An 8,787-nucleotide genomic window follows, 5' to 3' on the forward strand; every position below is an offset into this window, starting at 1 on the left:
TAGGTTACTTAGCTTGGTAAAACTGTAAATTGCCACTAGTTTGTGTAGGATGTTGTTAGTGTGCAGTCGGCGCAGACTCAGGAGGAAACCAAAGATCTCGGAGAAAACCCACGCAGGACACGAGGGGAACGTACAAACACTGTACAGACAGCACCCACAGTTAGGATCAAGCCTGGGTCTCTTGCGCTGTAAGGCAGCAACTCTACTACTGGACCACCGTGCCCCACAAAATGAAGAGGCATATGTCAAAGATTAAACAAATCTCTTGAGGTTAATTGTAGCATAATTGACATATGCAAGTTGTTCCTAGTGTGTAGAATAGAAATAGCGTATGAGTGTTCGTTGGTCGGTAAGGACCCGATGGGCTGAAGGGCCTGCTTTTGTACGCTGTATCTCCAAAATAAACTAAACTAAACTAAAGTGAATATATACACAATTGACACCTCTTGCAGTTTGAGTTCTGGTACCTATGCAGGAAGTTTCACCAACAGGTGAAAGCACACACTGGATTGCAGCAAGCTGCATACTGTATCCGATGCACAAATGTCTGTGTTAAGGCTGCAGAACAGGCTTCCAGTCAACATAGGCCACTTCACACTGCAGTACCAAAAGTTGTCACTAAAAAACAGAGACCCCAGAGATGAATGTTCAAACCATTATTTTTTTGTAAATTATTTCTGCACCACAGCTTGGTGGCTATGGAGCACTGATCGCTAAAGGTTATGTTTTACAGACAATGATCTAAATTCCCCATCCCCCCCACCTCCCCTATCCCCTCAGCCCCAAGAAGAAGTTGTTGCTCTGGGACCTGGAGTTATCGGAAAATATTTAGCAAGAAGCAATAGCCCACCGGATTATTGTTAACGACTGGTGATGATAGAATGAAGCAGATGTGGAGCAGGACACAGCCACACGATGTTCCATCTGCTGCCTTTCTGTAACCCTTTGAAGACCTCTGCAACATTCAAGCTCAAAAGTCACGAGGCGTTGAATTAAAAAAAGGCTCCATCTTTCCGGGAAAAAAATAGATGGGAACTTTTAGCCGCACTGTCTCAGTTTCCGTACGAAGCGTCGAAGGTTAATCATATCAGAGCACGACTCGTCACTTGGATCCCATCCACGACTGGGAGGGGTGTTTGTGTAAGGAAGGAACTGCAGATGCTGGTTTACACCAATGGTGGACAAAAAATGCTGGAGTAACTCAGCGGGTCAGGCAGCATCTCTGGAGAGAAGGAACGGGTAACGTTTTGGGTCGAGTCCCTTCTTCAGAATGGGAGTCAGGGGAGAGGGAGAGAGAGAGAGTAAGTAAGTAAACTTTATTTATATAGCACATTTTTAGTCAACTTGCACAACCCGGTATGGTATCGCCCGCTCCGTGTTGGTATCCCAGCGCTGCGCCACCGCCGCCGAAGCTGTAGTCCCAGCCGGTCCCGACAGGAAAACGCCGCTCCACTTTTGGTGGTAGGCCGCGAGGACGGAGCGAAGAAACAGCACGGAGGGATGCTGCCTCTCCGACCAGGTAGGGGACTAAGAATAAAGTTTCCCCCTTCCCCACCCCCACCCCCCACATAGAAGACCTCCACTAACATTTTTTAACATGACTTAAAATAAAATAAAATAAAGAAAGGTGTAGAGACGGACTGCGGGCAGGCTGCCATACACAGACGGCGCCCACTCCCGCACATCCGCCATCTTTTGATGTAGAGACGTAGAGATATGGAAGGGTAAGGTGTAGAAACGAGAGATTGAATGGGACGATGATCAAGGAAAACCTAGAATGGATCATTGTCAGCTCAGGCTGAGCGAGGTGGTCAGCTAGAACGGCACAGGCTGGATTCTGGAAGCACTGGTGCTCCACAAGGGTTTCACCAGCGAGCTTGAAGTACCTTCGCTTACTGCCTGGACCTGGTGCTTTAGCGACATTACAATGATGGGCCTGTCCCACTTAAGCGACTTTTTTGGTGACTGCAGGAGACTATGTAGTTGCCATATGGTATTTGCCGGGGAGTCGCCTTCATGGTCGTGAGGAGTTCCCGCAATCTGGGAACTAGTCGCGGCCTCATTATGGTCACCGTGAATTTTTCAACATGTTTTTTTTGTAAATTATTTCTGCACCACAGCTTGGTGGCTATGGGTCACTGATCGCTAAAGGATATGTTTGACAGACAATCATCTAAATTCCTTTTCACCAAGCCTTGATGTACCCCACTAGTCACTGCCTGCCATTCTGAAAGGGACCAGTTAATCCCTACTCTTTGTTTCCTGTCTGCCAACCAATTTTCTATCCATGTCAGCACTCTACCCCCAATACCATGTGCACTAATTTTACTTCGGAGTCACGTGAGTGACTACGTGAAGAACCCGCTCAGTGCGCAGGCGCTGCATTACGCCAGCAGTGCAACAGCGGCAGCGGGAGCTAGGCACTCCCGCAACAGAGAAACGGACCGTCAGGTGAGTATCCTGAGGTCGGGTTTCTTTTACAGGGGAGCCCCTTTTTCTGCTTGTGTTTTACAGGCAGAGAAAAAGGCTCTGGAACAAAACTGTCCCCCGTTCGAGGAGGAACGTTTCCCGTCCGGGGGAAGGGGGGCAGCAACAGGCGGTAGGAGCGACCCGGTGTTCCTCTATTCCCCGACACCGTGCCGAGCCCAGCCCGCTAGCGGGCTGGATGCATAGCCACCCGAAGAGGCATCCGGCAGGTGTTCCCGATTTGGGACGGGACGTCTCTCCACCCGCACGGGGGGAGAGAGAGCCGCCTGAGCCGCTGGAGCGGCTCTCGGTGCAGGTGCCTGCGAGACGTGCTGCTTGAGGGGCGCTCTCGCTACTACAAGGCACAAAAGCTCCAGAAGAAGGCGGTAGGAACATTTAACCGGGCGTTCCGCTATCCCCACACCGCGCCGAAGCCAGTCCCGCTAGTGCCTGAGCTGCGGGCTGGATGTTCAGCCATCCGAAGAGGCATCCGGCCGGTGGCTTCCGACTTGTCGGAGGGGACGTCTCTCCACCCGCAGGGAGAGAGACAGCCGCCTGAGCCGCTGGAGCGGCTCCTGGAGCAGGAGCTCCTGCGAGACACGCTACGTGAGGGGCAGTCTCGCTGGAGGGTTCAGGCATACCCTCCACAGTGCCTAGGCACTGCCCATCGCTTCCTCCTTAGTGTGGTTAGCTTTGGGGTGACCAGTGGCTGGGCTGGTCATGAAGAGGGGTCACTGGCTGAACAATATCGGGAGTATGCTTGAGGTACAGGATCAGGAAGAGCTGCTGGGTGTGGCCGCTATGTGGCTCCACCACTAGCGAGATGGCTTTTCAGTCTCAACTGATGGCCAGCTTACTACCTGTCTTTTCCAAAAAACCTCTCCAAGACAGGTAGCCATGAGGCGTTGGTTTTATCACGCCTCCCCTAAATTGCATTTACTCAAAGTGCCCGCCATTATTGGGGGATACATTGAGCAGCGCATTTAACCTAAATATTTTAAAAATGCATTTGGTACCCTGACGTCGGCTATCATGTCCACCTGCTCATTCCAGAAGGGCAGGGTAGTATGGCAAAACACCTGACCCTACTGTTCAACTGTATACCTCATAACTTCTGAAATGAACTCACAAACCTGCCCTCAATCTATGAAATTAACAGGACTATGAGAACGCCGACCTCATAAGCACAGATACCTGGCACTTACCAAACCAGTCCTAAAAAACTGGACGAAGTGTTCAAACTATTCGGCACAAGAGGGCAGAGTCTGGAATGAGCACCACACTAAACCAGACAGCAGTACCTCTACGTGTCCACCAGGGGTGTCTACCTCATGGTACTGGTGAAAGCTCGGGGCCTGCATGCCAAACCTGTAGCATTTTAGGCCACGGCCCAGAGCAGGCCCCAGGGGAAAATGTGCCACCCCCCAACAAACATCGTCCCTACAAGAACAAGGAACCAGAAACCGAAGAAAACAACAATGAAGACAGATAAGTATGGTTCCTACCATCACATAAAGGTTAAGGGTTGTACTAACAAGGGGTGGATGAATCACGCCTGGTTAGGAAGCTATCACTCTTGGTAGTTATATACCAAAAAATAAATACAAGGGGAATAGAATTAATATCTTGCCACCAATTCAGCAAGCACCCCAAGTGGTCTACCCTCCCACGATGGTGAATGTCGCACCATCGTTGATAAACCACTTGAGTATCTCACCAGGTATACCCATTCATGGGATTTGTAACTACTACCATGGATCCAAGGATACTTTATGGTAGACATCGACCTTGAAGATGCACACTATTCAGTACCTTCTCATATAAGTTTCGGATATACCGCAATTACCTGGATGGAGTAACCATGATGAGCGTTGCGGCATTTAAGTCAAAGTTATCCAGAATCAACTAGCCCTGACACTTAGAAACATTCCGTCATGGCATGTCTATATATTAACGACAAACTATCCTTGGATACAGCTTTAGCTGCATCGCTTCTCGGCCTTTTGGCTAAGATCAAGTGTAGTATCTGTTCTTATCAGTTTAATAATCTGATACGTCCCTTATCTAGGGACCATATATTAAATTGAATTTTGGAACAGGGAGATGGAATAGGGGCTTGCTCCGTCCACTCCACGCATCGACCCAGTATTGCAGTGCCTCTGGGAACGGTGCACAAAATATATATCCAGATATTTACGTTGACCATCCACAACGTTGTTATCTGGTATTCATTAAGATATCAGTCATGGTGCATTAACCACCAATCAACTACGTGGCAAAGTAATTGGGATATAGCAGCATTACCAGCTACTGAACTTTGTACCTTTCCTATGAGCTGAGATACTAGTGTTCAAAACTATCTCCATACCTGTAATATGGGGGCAAATGGATTAATCTGTAGTGTTATCATGGAATTTATTGGCAGGAAGGATTATGGTTGTACACTTCCACCTGTTTTGAGTAACATCTTATGTGTCCTGATGTGTTACTGAGCTTGTAATACTTAATGCCAATATGAATTGACTTAAACATGTTATATATGAACTTACTTAATTCTAGTGAAGCATTTGCTCAGTAATCCACCAAATTTGCATGTTCGTTTATAAGATAACAACATCAGTGGTGGCATATACCAAACCACTTGGGCGGAGAACATCGATATTAGGGGACAATTTATTAACAATTGGAAACTGTATGTCGTCAAACATGTTTGACCATCAGTAACTCACCTATCAGGTGAGCTAAATACTGTAAACATACATTTAAACCAAAAATATTTGCTGAAATCACTAAGCAATATGGGCACCAGATATCGATTCCTTATATCCAATTAAATCACCACGTACTAACTTACGTCACATGAAACCAATCTCAAGGCAGCGGCAATGGAGACATTCCCGCGTATTGAGGGGTGGGGGGAACCTAATCTCTATGTTTTCCTTTCCTTCTACCTCTTCAATAGGTACTACGGCTTCATCAGTCGGGTACTACGCAAATTACAGTGGACCAAGTCCACAAGCATGGTTCCCAGTGATCCTCGACATGGTCATTAAAAGAATTGCAGAATTGGGAAGACCATTGCTGTGCTTGGATCAGGAGCACTATCAACCTGATGACAGCATTCCGTCGCATATCCTAGGGAACATACCTGAGGAGCATCAAGAAATGGTACACTGTTTCCAAAACAGGAATTACACATTCAACTATAACAAAAAAACTGTACTGGAGCTCCTGGCAGGTCTTCACCACAATGAAGGACATGTTCTGTTAGCCTACTCAACTTGGGTACCGCTCACTGGTGATCAGATACAGGAGAGGTATATCAATCCATTCCCCAGAAATAGGTACACCCAAATTGGGATGTCAGTGAAATCCTGACATACCTTAGGGGATGATCACCAGCCAGGTCACTCGCCCTGGAACAGCCTACCCTGAAGATGGACATGCTGGTGGCCTTACATCAACACAAAGAGCCAGCTCTCCCATCTACTGCGATGGGACAACATGGTTATAACACCAGATAGTGTCACATGCCCATTCAAGGGTTGGCCAAACAGAACAGACCAGGAACATCAGGTCCAGTCATGAAATTCCGGGCATACCCACTTGAACCACGTTTTATGTGTCATGACCCACTTAGAGATCGACACAATAAGGAATACCGAGGGAGAGGAAAAAGCCTTATGGGTCAGCCACAGGAAACCTCATGGTCGGGTGACGAGCTAAACTATCTCTAGTGGCTCAAGCAGGTACTGGGAGTTGCTGGAGTAAATACTAACGTGTATAAAATCTTATTCCACCAGAACAGCTTCCACGTCAGTAACTAAGAGGATGGACGAGCCTATGGACCACATCCTGGCTACTGCAGGGTGGTCTAGGGAGTATACGTTCCAAACTTTTATAACAAACCACTGACAGAACCTGTATCGTTTGCAGAAAAAGAATCTGCAAAAAATATATAATTTAAGCCCGGGGGAGCAATTGGTCTTGTTGTTGTTAATAACACCATTATTGTTTTTACAAACAGATTCATGGTTGATTACGATAACATACTTCCTCCCTCGAATGACTTCGGCAGCGAGTGAAGTATGAACTGTTACACGGTTTGAAATCACAGAGCTTTGAAGTCTTCACGTAGTGACTCACGTGACTCCGAAGTAAAATAGTAAGATTAAACGAGAACTTATCAGTTTGAAGTTTGATCTGTATTTTATGAGGAGTTACGATGAGGGATTACGTGCCCTCCGCTCCCACCCTCATTATATGGATCAAACTAATAAATTGATGTCTCCTTATCTTTACTATGTTTACTTCAAATAACTGTGTCTATCTGTGATTCCACACCGCTGCTTGGAAGTATGCCGCGCCTGCGCACTGAGCGGGTTCTTCACGTAACCCCTCATCGTAACTCCTCATAAAATACAGATCAAACTTCAAACTGGTAAGTTCTCGTTTCATCTTACTATTTTGCCCACTAATCTCCTATGTGGGACCTTATCAAATGCTTTCTGTAAGTCCAGGTACACTACATCCACTGGCTCTCCCTTGTCCATTTTCCTAGTTGCATCCTCAAAAAATTCCAGAAGATTAGTCGAGCATGATTTCCCCTTCGAAAATGAATGCTGACTCGGACCGATCCTGTTACTGCTATCCAAATGTGTGGCTATTTCATCTTTTATAATTGACTCCAGCAGCTTCCCCACCACCGACGTCAGGCGAACTGGTCTATAATTCCCTGTTTTCTCTCTCCCGCCTTTCTTAAAAAGTGGGATAACATTAGCTACCCTCCAATCCACAGGAACTGATCCTGAGTCTATAGAACATTGGAAAATTATCACCAATGCATCCACAATTTCTAGAGCCACTTCCATAAGTACCCTGGGATGCAGACCATCAGAACCCTGGGGATTTATCAGCCTTCAGTCCCATCAGTCTACCCAACACCATTTCCTGCCTAATGTGGATTTCCTTCAGTTCCTCCGTCACCCCAGATCCTCTGGCCACTACTATATCATAAAGATTGTTTGTGCCCTCCTTGGTGAAGACGGATCCAAAGTACCTGTTCAACTTATCTGCCATTTCCTTGTTCCCCATAATAAATTCACCTTTTTCGGTCTTCAAGGGTCCGAAGGAAATAGGGGGCGCCGTCCTGTGTGGTATGCCTGCCCAGCCTGCAGCTGTTTGTTTTTCACTCTTTTTTTCAGCTGCGGGCGGCGGCGCTGAACTTAAACATCGGGAGCTTGGGATCTCTCGCTGAGATCGCCAGTGGTGGCCTCCTTGTTGGCTTCGGAAGCCGCCGGTCTCCGGTAAGGGAAGCGGCCGTTCCAGGGTTTCAAAGCCGCTGAGAGGATTCTCCCGACGCTGGAGCACCATCACCCGGCGAGAACGGCCTGGAACATCGGGCTCCGTAGCGGCGACTGCGGAGGCCTCAATAGCCCTGACTATGAGTGGACATGCGATGGAGACTGGACATTGTGCCTTCCCTCAGCGGGGGAGCTACGTGCGGATGCTCTTTGTGGACTACAGCTCTGCCTTTAATACCATCCTTCCCCACAAACTGGTGGACAAACTGGGGGACTTGGGACTTCCGCACTCCACCTGCATGTGGATAAATAGCTTCCTGTCGGGTCGCAGCCAGAGAGTCAGAGTGGGCCATCACACATCCACGGCCCTCAGCCTCAGTACCGGCTCTCCACAGGGCTGCGTGCTGAGCCCCCTGCTCTACACCATCTACACACATGACTGCACCCCCGCCCACCACAGCAACACCATTGTCAAATTTGCGGATGACACTACGGTGGTGGGACTCATCTCCGGGGGGGACGAGTACGCCTACCGGGATGAGGCGGAGCAGCTGACAGTGTGGTGTGGAGAAAATAACCTGCTCCTCAACACCTTAAAGACAAAGGAAATAATAATAGACTTCAGGAAGAATAAAACGGACATGGTACCATTAATTATCAGAGGGGACTGTGTGGAGAGGGTGGCGGAATTCCGCTTCCTGGGAATCCATATTGAGGAGGACCTGACGTGGAGCGTGAACACCTCTGCGCTGCTGAAAAAGGTCCAGCAGAGACTGCACTTCCTGAGGGTGCTCAGGAAGAATAACATCACTCAGAGACTGATGCTGTCCTTTTATCGGTGCTCCACTGAGAGCATCCTAACATACTGTGTATGCGTATGGTACACCAGCTGCACAGTGGCTCAGAGGAAAGCGCTCCAGAGGGCCATTGACAACACCCAGAGGATTGTCGGCTGCCCTCTTCTTACCTTGGAGGACTTACACAGTTCCCGCTGCATCAAAAAATCCCAGAGTATTAT

At 48.0% G+C, this 8,787-nt stretch overlaps 1 non-coding gene across 1 annotated transcript; it reads left to right on the plus strand.

The window, feature by feature from the left end:
• Nucleotides 1-4,453: 4,453 nt before the first annotated feature.
• Nucleotides 4,454-4,645, plus strand: LOC116970571. The gene has a single exon (XR_004411190.1). It is a non-coding gene; the product is annotated as a U2 spliceosomal RNA (small nuclear RNA).
• The last annotated feature ends 4,142 nt before the right edge of the window (nucleotides 4,646-8,787 follow it).

This window comes from Amblyraja radiata, chromosome 2, assembly GCF_010909765.2.
Source record: "Amblyraja radiata isolate CabotCenter1 chromosome 2, sAmbRad1.1.pri, whole genome shotgun sequence".
Classification (NCBI taxonomy): Eukaryota; Metazoa; Chordata; class Chondrichthyes; order Rajiformes; family Rajidae; genus Amblyraja; species Amblyraja radiata.